Genomic DNA, 15,347 nt, shown 5'->3' with positions numbered 1-15,347 from the left:
AGTTGCGATAAGCAGGGTGTGACCCTAGTTGGTTAAAGCCGAGACAAGCATGGTGTGCCCCTAGTTGGTTGAAGCTGAGACTGGCAGGGTGTGCCCCTGGTTGATTAAAGCCGATACTATGATGATAAGTATCAAGGCGTCCTGATATCCTTCTTGATTCTGCTCTTGGACCGAGGCTTTTTCTTCTTCTGGCATAGGCAGTTCTCTTCCTAATGGCCCTAGGATTGTTTCCCACCAGATAGGGAGTGATAGACCATCATCTTGGCATAAAGAGGTACCTTCGTGCAGCGCAGCTGATGTCTCCTCCTTGCAGGGAGTCCCGGGTCTGATAAAATTGATTGCGCGCATGAGAACTCCTATTTCCTCCATTTTTCCTTAGGGTTAGGCTTGTACCCCAATCCCCACTTCCTCTTATTATAGGTAGTCTTTATTACCCTTGCTCTATAGTGATTCTTTATATGGTACCTAAAACTTTGTCATTCTGCCAGCGAAAAGACATACTTCGCACTCATTGGCATCAGATTGATCATTATATTCACAATTTCAATTTTAAAACTGTGCTAAGGGATTTCTTTCTCCAAATACTGGATGTCAATGACTGGAATGTTTGGCTCTTATGCACCGTAGTCATTTTGAATGATAAGCTCGGGTTCAACTAGGATAAAGATTACCTTATTATCGAGGATGTATTTCACCTGTTAGTGGAGAGTAGAAGAGACAACTCTGAATTTGTGAAGCCATGGCCTTCCCAGCAACATGTTGAAGGATGCAGATATATCCAAGATGATGACCAAGATATCTGGACCAATTTGCACTTTGATCTCCACTTCACCTTCTACAGTTCGATGAGAGCTGTTGAAGGCTATGTTGCTCATGTCGCTTAGCCAGAAAGAAAATGGCTTAATCCTAAGGTAGATTACCATTTGGAGTAGGCAAACATTTAGGCTTGAGTTGTTGTCAATAAGGACTAGCGGAACTCATAGGTTCTTATATCGCATAGCGATATTAAGAGACCTTTTGTGATCTCATCCATCGATAAGAAGCTCATTGTCCATAAAGGTGATGGCTCTGGGTGTGAGGATTGCCCGGTCATTAGCGCAATCATTTCTGGTGGAGTGTCCAAGGTGATGTGAGCATCGTCCAGCATCTTGGTGAACATCTCCCGATGTGTCCATGATGTGTATAGCAATTCTCATATAGATACCTATGTCGAGATTGCCTTGAGCTACATTGTTACATCCATTATTTCTCTTGCCATGGCTTTAACAGGGCACCTTTAGAGTTCTCATTGTCACTATACCCATCAAGACTCGGCCTCTTCACTTTGTCACACTCCGGATCGTGCTAAGGAACCGCCTTATATCATGGAGGTTCCTCCTCAAACGTTACTGTTTGAGATGGCAATTGCGTTGGTGCTGTGGGGATGATCATAGCCTCTTCCTCATATAGAGCTCTTGCTTGTAAGACCACTCTATTGCCTGTGCTGAATGGGATACAGTAAGGTTTATCCTCATTAATGATATGAGGGTTAGCTTGTGGCCTGATTGCACTTGTGGTTGGAGGTTGCCATAGGATGAAGAAAGGTCTTCTCTCCATTATTAGTGCTTGTCGGGGGATCCTCCTGCCATCTGCTAGCTGATGTGGCATGCAGAAAGGTGCCCTTAGTGGTGTGTTGGTGATTTCTTTTGCTGCTCCTTATAAGATGACCGACTCATATGCTGAGGGTGCCCCTTCTAAGATGATTGGTTCAAAGTTGGAGGGCACGCCTTCCAATACCATTGGCTCATACGATTGATGAGGAGTGTTTCTTCCATAAAGGATTACTAGCTTGGTTATTGGGAGAGGGGCCTGGTGTGCCCCTTGCAAGACCAGTGGTACATTTGAGCGGTCTCTTGATATGGCGTGGATAGTCCACAGAGGAATGAAGAAGTTGTTAATGCTTTCCTTTTCAAGGACATTGACAGTTGGTCCTTGTGATGAGTTGGGGTCTGATAGATGCTGCGCAGAAGATTCTGAAGGATATTTGTGGGAGCCGTTGGTGCAATCACTGGGGTTGAGATGGAAATTTTTTACTTTCGATGAGAACTTGGATCGCATGCCTTGGGGAGAAGCATCTTTCCTTCGAATGAGCTTAGCCATGATGGAACTCATAGTACTCATTCTCATTATAGTTCATCGACAAAGGATTTGGAGGTGGTAGGGGAATGAGGAGTTTATTTCTGCACCAACATTGCCATGATCTGGCTATATGTTTGTGTGAGTGGAGTGAATATTCTGAACTCCCTGTTCTTTGCTGATTCTGATGGGGGTACTGGACATTTCCCCTGAATTGTTGTTATTTCTGCTATTGTTGTGGAGGTTGTGGTTGTGGATTTTACCACGACAGTGGTGGTGGTTGATACCTCTGTTGCTGATGCTAAGGATGGTACTGTTGGTAGTGTTACCACCCTTGTTAAGGTGCATGTTGGGTGCCTTGAATTGTAGTAATGATGTTGTTAGCTTAGGCAACACCGTTGCTATTTTCATTCTCATTTCCTATGTGCCTTGCTTCAACCTTATTTCGCTTGAATGGAGCATCCCAATGAGGCCACAGGGAAATTATTCCTGCACGTATTCCATCTTTCACTTGCTCTCCAACATGGATGAGTTGAGTGAAGTTTGCATAGGGATGCGAGATTAGATATTCAGAGATGTCCGGATTCATGGAATGGACGATCATGGAGATTTTCTCCTTGTCATCGATTAGAGTGCACAACCTGGCAGCCATCACGCGCTATCACCCTACATATGTTGACAGCGTTTCATTGCCCTTTTACCTCAAGGCTTCCAAATCTGCTCTTCTGGGAGCCATGTTAAGGTTGTAGGCAAACTTATCGATAAATAACTATGATATCTGTTCCCAAGTCTTGATTCAGTGCTAATCCATGGAAGTGTACCAGTCCAAAGCATTGCCCTTCAGAAATTTTTGAAATACGCAGATAAGTGGTCCTTCGTTGCCTTCCATTGCATTCATTTCTCCACAGAATATTTTAAGATGTGTTGTATAACATCTGCTGCCATCGTATCTTTTAAATTTGGGTACCTCAAAGTTTTGAGGTACCTGCACATCTGGGAAGGGACATAAGTCCTTAAATTTTGTTCAGGGACGATTGACCCCTTTCTGTATCCGAAGCTAATTTTGCATGGTTTAGAGGTGATCTTGCAACTCTATTTCTATGCAGCTTATTTAAGGAACAGATGTCTCTTACGGTAAGGCCCATTTTGCTTCTCCAACATAGTGATCAATTTCTTTGATCCTCTGGCTCCTATTAGGAGGCATTTGTTAGAATGTAATCAGATTCTCGTGTGAGGGGAATTGAAATTGAAAAGCACTGTCGGTCGGGGGAGGCTGTGATGCTGGGAAGTGACCCCTTGTTTGGTATTCGCCACATTCCGTTAATTGAACTAGGGTTGACATTAACCCCCCACTATGGGCATTCGCTAGTGCTACTTCAGGGCTTCTGATTTGGGAAGCTACTTCTCGAAATTGATTTGAAATCCCTATTGTGAGATGGGTTGGAAATTGACCAGAGACCCTATTTGTAGGATCAGTTTGAAATTGAATTGGAAATTGATTGGAGGCCTCAGCTGCAGGGCTATCCTGAAATAAACTGGAGACCCTCAAGATCGATTTGAAACTGAGCTAGAAATTGATTGGAAGTCCCGATTGTGGGATTGGTTTGAAATTGAGCTAGAAATTGACTAGAAACCTTGTTTGTAAGATTGGTTTGAAACTGAGCTAGGAATTGACTGGAAGTCCTAGTTGTGAGATTAGTTTGAAACTAAGCTGGAAATTGACTGGAGACCCTGTTTACAGGATTTGTTTGAAACTTAGTTGGAAATTGATGGGAAGCCTTAGCTAGGAAGCTATTCGAAAATTGACTAGAGACTGTATTTGCAGGATCAGTTTGAAATTGATTGGAAGTCTCATTTGCAGGATGTGCTAAAAACTGATTAGAGACCTCAACTGTGAGTTTGTTTTGGAATTGACTGGGAACCCCGATTGCAAGAGGGTATTGAAAGAAGTGCCACATGGTCAAGGGTTGCACTGGCAGGTGTCGGTGGTCGTGTGCAAAGTCCAACGGTTGTGCTTGATTTGAACTAGATGCTGGAAAGATCTTGTGAGTTGATTGTTGTTGTTGAACTGCACCAACTTGGTTGTTGGTTGCAGCAACTTGTGCTTGCATGAATTGTCAGAACATGTCTTGCATCGCTTTCATGCCTTGTGCCAATTCTTGGATGAAGGTCATTGACATGACTTCTTCCTGCTGTGGTTATCCAGGCTGAGCTTTTGCGAGATCGAGAGAATTAAAGGGTTGAACATCTTCCTCATGGTGATCCATTACTGCTTGAGATCTGGTGTAAATTATGCTGAGATAAGAGAGACTTTTTCGAGGACGTCTGACTCTTGGAGGTGCAACTTTTTTGCTGATGCAAATGCATATGCAAATGCAGATGTGTGAGAATAAGTATTCTTCAGGAATCAGTAAGATCATGTTTTTCAAGTCAAGTCGCAACTATTGTCACTAATTTTCCCCATTAGAGTTGTCATTCTGTACGCGCTGGAGGGTATGTTCCTCGTGAGTACAAGAGATCTACTCTCTTCTTTCCACTAGTTGTCTCGCTCAAGGGCTTTTGTGATGGGGCAAAAGGGTGTAATATTTGATCGAGTTATCACTAACTAATTATTACGATTCTACAGTTGGTTAGACCTCATAGAAACGCTTAAGATTGAGAATCTAAGATCCTTAACCCTAAGATAACTCGTGAGTTTACATTCCAGAGATTCTAAATAAGGGACCGCAGTTATAGAGACGGAAAGTGTTAGGCACCCACTATACTCATACGGATGTACGGTCTTTACTTTGTAAGATCTGACTCACTTCTAAGGAATAAGAGTAGTTCTCGCGTGTAGAAAATGTAATGCAATGCAATAGCGGTGATGATTGATTGATCTAAATTTCTAATGGGCATGATCTGACTATATCGGCAAGCCGCATAACATACGTTTAAAACGATCAAGTGCAGGGTATATGTATAGGATGCTTATGATGTTGTATGGATGCTTATGATAAAACGAAGGCCAACCAGCTAAGGTTTCTGGTGGACCTATTGCGATTATATCGGCAAGTCTCAAAGCATATGTCCGCCAGTCAGATACGAAAAAATGATAGGATGCAATGTAATGATAAAATGACAGCTAATTGTATTAGGTTTCTTATGGGAAAGATTCGATTATATTGGTAAACCTCATAGCATACATCTGCCAATCAGATGTGAGAAAATAGTGAAATGCACTATGATGTTGATGTATATGAGGATCAAGGGGTTGAGAAGGGAATGGATGTTGCAGGATTCTAATGCGTTGATTTGATGAAACTGATAGAGGCTTGAACGGTTGGATGAATGATAATGTCACAAGGCTAGATTGAGTGGCTCAGAATTGAACTCAAGTGGCTAAGGAGTTTGGACTCTAGCTAGCCTAGGCTAGACCAGGGTTGGGCTCTCTTTCTCACTCTCACTCTCCTTAGTGGAAGGATGGTTAAATGGCTAAGACTAAGGCTAAGAGATCTCTTCTAAATGCCTTAAATTGGGATGAGTGAGTGTTTTTTGATGAGATAGGATGTTTAGGTGTGAGAAATGGAGGGGCTATTTATAGTCTCACAACCCAGTTTTCTAGTAATTCCTGGTAATCTTAGGGGCAAAAAGTGGTTAAAGGGCGGGGATTGGGGATTGCCACATGAAATCATCTCATAAGTTGGATGAGGTGATAAAAGGGTAATTTTCGATAAGGAGATGGACATCAAAGTAAATATAACTACTTGAGGTTTGAAAAAGGTGAGTACCACATGCATGAGGGACGCTGCCCTAAAGAGTGGGAGTGCCAAGTGGCCAACTATAGCCTGGTTACCACTAGTCCCCACTTGGACTCCCTACTTTGGCAGACAACATCCTCCAAGTGTGTGAAGTGTAAGACACATATCCTAGTCCGTATTGTTCCGTTGACTCCCACAATCCTTCTCGTCGAATTCCGGCAATCCGCGACCTATAATCGACGTTTGCGCACGACCCTAAGTCGTATCTTGGAGATTTGAGTCAGCTTAATCCGAGAATTGTACCATTGCGACCGCACCGTCACCGCGGTTCCGATGCCACGTCTCATGCACTAATTCGATACCCTAGATGAGAGATGTGAGCATGTGTTTATTTCGAAGAAAACGCCGTGCGTTTGCAATCCCAAGAGAATCTCTACAACATGTCCCATCAATCAATCACTTCATGTCAAGTACACATCACCTTTCACCCCATCCCCAAGCAACCACTAAGTCAACTCTTTCTCACCCTCTCTCTTACATAACCATACATGTCAAGCACACATCACACATCACTCACCCTTTCACCCATCCATCACCTCTCCTTACAACCCCTTCTCTCTCTCTTTCTCAACACACAAGTCCAAGCAACCAAAAACACTCACGTCCAAGCTCTCTTCCATGTGAGAGAGTGCATGTGTGTGGCCCACCTTCCCATCCCAAAAACAGTCATCTTAACCATTCATTCCTCATCTTCCACCATCAAAGTGAAGCTCAAGGAGATTGGCTTTCCATCGGACCAAGAAGATCAAATGGTGGCTGCTTCTATAGCCTAGATTTCATGTTTTTATGATGGGCCAAGTGAGGCCTACCGATTGATGGTGTGGATCTCACTTTGCTAGTGGTCGATGGCCCACCTTGATTCTCATGATCATTCCATGATGGGGCCATTCTCTATGGAACCCATCGTGATGTTTATTTTCCATGCATGGATAGGGTCATCTAGACCTTACATTTCGATGGAGAAAGGATCTCCACCGTTGATTTTGATTGGTGGGCCCATATGTAATGGGACCCACTTGATGTATGTTGTAAATCATGAAAGGGAGGGCCCATAGTGCCGGGGTCCCTCCATCACTCGATCTCTTTCTTTCTCTCTCTCTTTTTCCCTTGTTCATGGCCCCATGATGTGTGCATTTTATCCAAGCGGTCCACCTTTGTGGGACCCACTTGATGGACGTGTTGAATCCATTTGTCCAAGCCATGTAGGCCCTACCTGGTAGTGATGAGAAAACACAAATATCATATTTATCTAAATCAAGTGGGGCCACATCTATGTGGGACCCACCTTGATTCCATATATGTGCACAATCCGTCTAGCGTTCCTAGACGCTGGACGTGCGTACAGAGAACAAAAATAATAATAATAATAATAATAATAATAATAATAATAATAATAATAATAATAATAATAATAATAATGCTTAGTTTTAAGCTTTTGGGGGTGGGCCACTCATATAGGCTCCACCTTAATGTATGAATTCAATCCACACCATCCATCCTACTCTTCAGCTCATTTTAGGTATTGAGCAGAAAGATGGAGTCAATCTGATATTCTGGCAGGCCATAGTGTTGAAAACAATGGTTGTTACCATTGAAATCCACCTTGATGTTTTTTTCCACCAAAACGCATTGCATATTGGGCTTGTTTGATCCGTCTTGAGTCCTGGAATCTAGTGGTTGGGCTGGATTCACTTGATGCGGGCCATGTGTACGAAAAACCATAAAATAACTAGTTTTTCAAAAAAATAAAAAATAACAAAGAAGCAGCATGTGCTGCTGACACTGCAGCAGGTGCTGCATTGGCGTGGAAAAAGGCTGGGACGTTGGGTCCCAGCCGTGGGCCCCACCATGATGTGTGTAGAGCATCTACACTGTGCATTTTGTCAAGGCCCTTATGGCAGTGAACCCTCCAAAAATCAGCCATATACGGCCCTCAGGTGGCCCACACGGCAGGGAGAAGTGGGACTAAGCGTCTGCCATTGAGACCTTATTTGGGTCACAGAAGTTTTAGATCAATGTGAAATTTGTTTTTCCTGTTCATCCAGGACCGTGTGACCTTATCAACGGTTTAGATGGAAAATAAAGCATTATAGTGGGCCCCACGTGAGACCCAAGAATGTATGTGTTATATACCACACCGTCCACAGACAGTGGAACCCACACTGTATGTGTTTTATACACGCCGTCCACCCATTCTATAGGGGCGGTGGGTCCCACTGCTGTTGACATCAGCAAGATCTGTGGGACCCACGTATGATGTATGTATACCGTACCATCCATCCTTATGGCACCCACCATTGATGTATGTGTTTTACTCACACCGTCCATGGCTGTGGACAGTGGAAACCACCATAATGTATGTTTGTATACACATCGTCCAGTTGCTGGACAGTGCAGTGTAGGCCCCACCTTAGCATCCATGCCACCCACCTGGTGGGCCTCTACCATAATGTAAGTGTTTTATCCCTACCGTCCATCTGAGCTATGGACTATATCATGATGCATATGTTGCATCTAAACCGTTCAACCATTTTAAAAGCTCACTTTCTTTTGGCATGAGCTAAAGAATGAGATTTAAGGTTCAAATGGACCCCCACCATTGAAAATAGTGGGGACAGTGACATCCACCATTCAAACTTCTTAAGAGCCACATTAGCTTCCAGTTAAGCTTATATTTTGCTTCCACTTCATGTAGCTCTATGTTAACTTATGAATTGGTTGGATCTCAAACACATCACGGTGGGCCACTCCGTGATATGATCATCCATTGAGGCCCACTTTGATGTGTTTTGTGGCCATCTGTGAGGCCCACCTTTATGTACTTTATGGCCCATCCGTCAGGCCCACTTTGATGTATTTTTGTGGCCCAATTGAGGAGCCCACTTTGATATACATGTGACTCATCAGGATCTATCTTTGACCCATGAGCAGGGCCCACCTATTGCGCATTTTGAGGCCTAGTTGCAGGTCCCACTTATCATGTATTTTGGGGCCCGTGGGTGAAGGCCCATTGTGATGTATTAGGGCACATGGGTTGAAGCCCATTGTGATGTATTTGGAGCTCATGGGTTAAGGCCCATTTAAGGAGGCCCACCTTGATATTTATAAGGCCCATTTAATATATTGGAGGCCCATGGGTCGAGGCCTAATGAGATGTACATAAGGCCCATTGTAATGTGATTCCACCACGGTTTATGTAATGATGTTTATGGCGGGCCATGCTTAAGGAACAATGTTGGTTTGACGTCCACATTGTAAGGATGCTATTGGTTAAATGTCCACATTGTCGCTCTCCTTAGGGCCCATTGATAGGCCCATACTTGTACGTGTAGGACGTCTAGGCCCATCTTCATTGCGAGGATAATTCATCACTTTATAACATGCTTAGTATAATTTCATGCCTCATGCCATATGCATCATATGTATGCTTGATATGAGGAATGTTTGATTATAGCATAAGCCGTTGGGCTGAGACATTTACGGGACTCCTTATGAGACGGAGTGCCCCACATGAGTGCATGGTACGCTCGGGATTGCTGTATGACTGTACGGTGTGATTCATGCATCTCGCATATGAGTGACTTGATCATTGTACGTCCTAGCGACATCAAGGTCGTGGCCTCCACAGACACATCGTGGATGGCCAGATGGGACACCGAAAATGCTTGGTTCTAGTACTGTAGGCACGTAGGATGTCCTTGGGTGAAAATCCTAGAACCTCCTTAGTACCAGGAGATGCTCCAACGTCTAGACCGAGTGGAATATGAGCACCGGTGCATATAGCATGAGGTCGTGTCTCCTACTGTATCGTGGTTGGTTCGAAGGGGGTGTGGCCTTACCCGCCCGAGTGAGGGAGCTATAAGCTAGGCTGAGTATGACCAGCTCGTAAATGTGTCCGCTATCGAAGAGCCGAGCCCGATATTGGCAGGCGGATAGTGAGGTCTCTTCCACTTGCTTGGCTATGAAGCTAGGGAGGAGACAGTCAGTGTGGAGTGTAATAGACCCCGGTGATTTCTCCAGAGAGCAACTGCATTGATATGTAGACTTAATTGAGCAGGAATTGCATATCCATTCATTACTATCCACTCGGACTGGTGGTGCGTAACTATTTGTTACGTGTACCATCGCATGGCCAGGATTTTGGTTGAGCGCGCGACTAACCTGAGATCAGGAGTTTACCACATTGTGTCTGACTATTCAGATTTAGGTATGGGACTGGTTTGGATAGAAGTCCCTTGTGATGGACCCCATAACCTGTGATTCTTCGTACTATCATCCTGACTTCACATTCTAGCATGGTCATTTCATTCGCACCGCATATCACATTGCATCCGTAGTACTTAGCATTTTGGGTTACTATGTTTCTGCACTTATATGGCATAGATGAGGTTGATGGTATTTGTGGCTCGTCAGGATTTGTATATTACATTGCATTCTCAGCATCTGTTATTGTCTTATTATGTTTTGCATCGTATAGCCTTGGTACGGCTGATAGCACTCACGGACTTACCGATATATTTTCGCTTACTCTGATATCGTATGATCTTGCCAGTATTTCTGCTTATTCCGATGATGTATGTGTAAGTGCTATAGTTTATATCCCTGTAAGTTGTCAAATTTGTGACAAAATCACTGTTATGTTATATATAACTTGCATAAGTGAAGCTCTCTCAAGTATCAACATTCACAACAAGCAAAGCTCTCAAGTACAAGACTCAAGATCTTTAATGAAAGCACTACTCACAAAACAAGACTCAAGCTGAAAAGAAAGTACAAGGCAAGACTCAAGCTGATCTCAAGACTCAAGCTGAAACTCAAGCTGATCTCAAGACTCAAGTTGAAAGTCAAGCTGAACTCAAGACTCAAGCTGAAACTCAAGCCACTTTCAAGATTGAACTACTTCAAGGTTTAATCTACATCAAGACTTCAAGGCTCATTCTTCATGGTCTCTTGTTTCAATGTCCATACTTCATGATTGAGGTTTGTTTGACCATAGGTTAACCTTAAAAGTAGGTCATTTCGGATACATAAGTCGAATGTTTATTTTTCATGTGATTGGTCTGTTCTTCGACTAGTCCTAGGCCTTCTTCGACTAGTCCTAGACTTGCTTCGACCAGTCTAAGATATTCCTGGATCGATCGTAAGTTTGTTACAAATTAGGATAAAATCTATTAGCCTTCGACTAGTCACGGAATCATTCGACCAGTCGTAGGAGCAGTGTCGACTGATCTTCGACCGGTCGTACAATCTACGACTCGAAGTCCGGCGAACCATTCTTCGACCAGTCGAAGGAAACCTACGACCAGTCGTAGGTGACCTACGACCAGTCGTAGGAGAGCTACGACCAGTCGTAGAACGGTCTGAGCATATCCCGCCGGATTTTTCAAATATCTGTTGTTGCTTCGACTAGTCGAAGAGCACTCTAGACCAGTGGAAGACACGATCTTCTCACCTATAAATAGTGCACGAATCTTAGAAGAAATCATCGATTTAATTAAGGTATTCAAGCCAATCTTCATCGAACTTCTGAGAGATAATTCTGTGCTCCATCTAAGCTAAGTGTGCTTATTTAATATTCTCTTTCCTTGCTTTATTTTAATTGATTTTGTTTCTTATATTCCAATCTGATTTGATAAAGAGGAATTATTATTCCCTTTCTTTGGAATCAAAATCAATTAAGGCAAGCCCTATTTGGTTTAATTTAAAATCTATTAGAACTAGAACCATTGTAATCGAGTACTGGATATTGAACTTGGACATTCAATCATCTACTTTGATTTGGTTCTACCGGGCTGCTACAACGAAGGAGATTTTCAGGTATTTTACATATTATAAATTCCTTTCTATTATTCTGGTTTCTTTCAAGATTTGCCAGAAAAATCTTGTTATTTTGGTTATCTGAGGAAAGCCAGGAAAACTCAGAAGTGGGGTTTTTTTAATTATGTAAGCCCACATACAAAGACACAATTGTAAGGGTTTTGGGTGAACCTGGGAAAACCTATTTTTAGTGAACGCTAATATCCCCTGTGTGAGGATATTAGGAGTGGAGTAGCTTTTTGTGTGGCTGTTGTATAACAGTTGGTGAACACACAGGCAAACCACTATAATCCCTTGAGTTGTGGTTGATTGATTTATTCTTTTAATCTTTTAATTAATTTTTGTGGGATGTATGTATGGTGGTGAATGTTGTAATTATTTCAAGCTTTGTGAGAATGTTGTAATAGCTTAGAATTTACTTTCTGCTATTCCTTTATAAGCTTGATTTTCAATTTCATTTGAAAGTTGTTCCAGCAAGGTTGCCCTGCCATTTTTATGGTGTACGGCTGTCCCTAGAACAATACATTTTTAATTACAAGTTATTTCATTTCAGTTTATATTTAATTCTGTATTCCTCTTCGATTTAAGACTTGATACAAAGACCTTTCTAGAAATAAGGTTGTCCTACCATAAACTCTGTTTTTGGTGTAAGGTTGTCCTTAGAATAACGTTTGTATCAACCTCTCAAGATCTAAATTTTGAGGTTGTTTTTCTTTCCTGCATTGTTATTTAATTTGGCTATCATTTTCTTTATTATTCCGCTGTTATTAGTTTTTATTTGGCATTGTCCTATTCACCCCCCCTCTAGGACATATAGCTTGGCCTTTTCAGTATGATTTATAGGCTTTATAGTATATTTGACACCTATCTTGTGCACATACTTTCACCACCCTCTAAGCTTTCTATAAGCTTATGCACGATAGATGCATACAAGTGGCGTTAGGTTGCAGCAGCGTTGAGCTTGGAGCGTGCAGCTGTCTTCTGGAGCTTTGATATATGTATTTCATTTTTAGTATTGTACTCAAATTTTTATATCAGTGGATATGTGGTGATGATGTTGTTCTTGTGACTTGGTTATGCTTGTGGTTATGTTCCCTTACAAAAAAAATCATATTGAAAATCCTCCTTATAGGATCCCAGGATCGGAATCGGGCACGTGAGTGCTGGGATCCGAGAATGGGGCACTACGGAGGCTATCAGCACCAGATTCGGCGATCGAAAATTTTGTGAGCCCATTTTCCGATTTTGAGGCATGACAGAAGTTGGTATCAAAGCATAACTTGGGAATACCTGAGGATCACATCACATATCTATTATAAATAGGTTCCGAGTCCGAATAACTTAGCAATTTTCCAACATAGACCCTTAACGTTTATGCCTTCGAGAATTCTCAAGACTGATAGGCCCTAGTTCCTTCCTATAGGACGTAATGGCTAGAAGAGCGACCCGAGCGAATCCCGCTCTACCACCTGCGACTCTCGCTCTACCACCTGTGACTCCCGCTCCACCACTGGATATTCCTCCTTTCCACCCCGAGGATGTCACTCCTTTACTTGAGACCGGTGTGGATCCAACCGTACCTATGAGTGCCACCTAAGTGCAACAGATGCTTCAGGCGATGATTGCTATTCTTCAGGGGCAGAGCAGGCATCCCACTATTACACCAGCCGAGGCCGAGCAGGAGCGTGCGAGTGCCCTTCTCAAGGACTTTCGACAGCACGATCCTCCGCGTTTCCAGGGAGAGCCTGACCCTACTGCAGCGGAGATATGGTGCTCCGAGGTGGAGAAGATATTTGGCACTATGAGATGTACTACCCAGCAGTGAGTCTCATTAGCAGTATTCCTTCTCCAGGGTGAGGTTCAGCATTGGTGGGCATTTGTAGCCCGATTGGTAGCAGCCGATTTCGAGTGGACCTGGGAGGACTTTATAGACCGGTTCAACCGGAAGTTCTTTCCCGAGCATGTACACCAGCAGCGCGCATTGGAGTTTGAGACTCTGGTCCAGGGAGACATGACGGTGACCCAGTATGAGGCACGTTTCGTCGCGCTGTCGAGATTCACGACATACCTTGTTGATGATGAGGGGCAGAAGGCCAACCGTTTTGAGAACGGTTTGCGTCCTGCTCTCAGGAGTCATGTGATTGGACACATACTTCCAACATTTGAGCAGATTGTGGAGAGGGCCCAGATCTACAAGTCAAATTAGGCTAGTTTGTAGAGAGCCTGTGACCTGAGGAGAGATCAGAAGAGGAAGGAGCCCTCTAGCAGCTCCCAAGCGGAGCAGCATCGTCCACAGCAACGACGCACGACCCGCCCAGCATTCCGAGCACCAGTGGCACCCCAGCACCACCTTCGGGACCGTTCACAGGTACCTACTTTGGATGCGATAAGACAGGACATTGCGTGCACGAGTGTCCCCATCCACAGCATCAGCAGTCGAGGGCACCGCATCCACCTCCGCGACAGCCACCACAGCCGCAACAGAGACTACAGCACCAGCCTCCGGGACCTCCCCCGCAGCAGTAGAGACCTCAAAGGAGACCTGCACCTCCCCAGTAGGCCCAGGGTAGATTTTATGCCGCCCAGCAAGACCCTCAGTCATCAGGAGCAGTCATCGATGATTCGTGTGACTTGGCCCCTACACGGTCTTGCTATATTGCTTATGAATGATGCATCTTGGGAGTTAGAGCTTGAGATTCGTGGGCATTATGCCCATCCCTTAGGTATTTGATTATGATGATATGTTGTGTTTTGACTACATATAATGTTATGTTCCCTATTCCCTTATGAGTTATGGTTAGTTGCGATGATGGTGTAAATTTTGAGGATGAAATTTTTATTAGGTGGGGAGAGCTGTAAGACTCGTATCCTAGTCCGTACTGTTCCGTCGACTCCCGCGATACTTCTCGTCGAATTTCGGCAATTCGCGACCTGTAATTGACGTTTGCGCACGACCCTAAGTCTTACCTCGTAGATTTGAGTCAGCTTAATCCGAGACTTGTACCATTGCGACCGCATCGTCGCCGCTATTCTGAGGCGGCGTCTCGCGCACTGATCCGATACCCTGGTTGAGAGATGCGAGTCGGCATTTATTTCGAAGAAAATGCCGTGCGTTTGCAATCCCAAGAGAATCTCTACAACATGTCCAATCAATCAATCACTTCATGTCAAGTACACATCACCTTTCACCCCATCCTCAAGCAACCACTAAGTCAACTCTTTCTCACCCTCTCTCTTACATAACCATACATGTCAAGTACACATCACACATCACTCACCCTTTCACCCATCCATCACCTCTCCTTACAACCCCTTCTCTCTCTCTTTCTCAACACACAAGTCCAAGCAACCAAAAACACTCACGTCCAAGCTCTCTTCCATGTGAGAGAGTGCATGTGTGTGGCCCACCTTCCCATCCCAAAAACAGTCATCTTAACCATTCATTCCTCTTCTTCCACCATCAAAGTGAAGCTCAAGGAGATTGGCTTTCCATCGGACCAAGAAGATCAAATGGTGGCTGCTTCTATAGCCTAGATTTCATATTTTTATGATGGGCCAAGTGAGGCCTACCGATTGATGGTGTGGATCTCACTTTGCTAGTGGTCGATGGCCCAC

The sequence above is a fragment of the Magnolia sinica genome, chromosome 11 (assembly GCF_029962835.1).
Source record: "Magnolia sinica isolate HGM2019 chromosome 11, MsV1, whole genome shotgun sequence".
Classification (NCBI taxonomy): domain Eukaryota; kingdom Viridiplantae; phylum Streptophyta; class Magnoliopsida; order Magnoliales; family Magnoliaceae; genus Magnolia; species Magnolia sinica.
The sequence above is the reverse complement of the archived record's forward strand: the minus strand, read 5'-3'. Positions refer to the sequence as shown.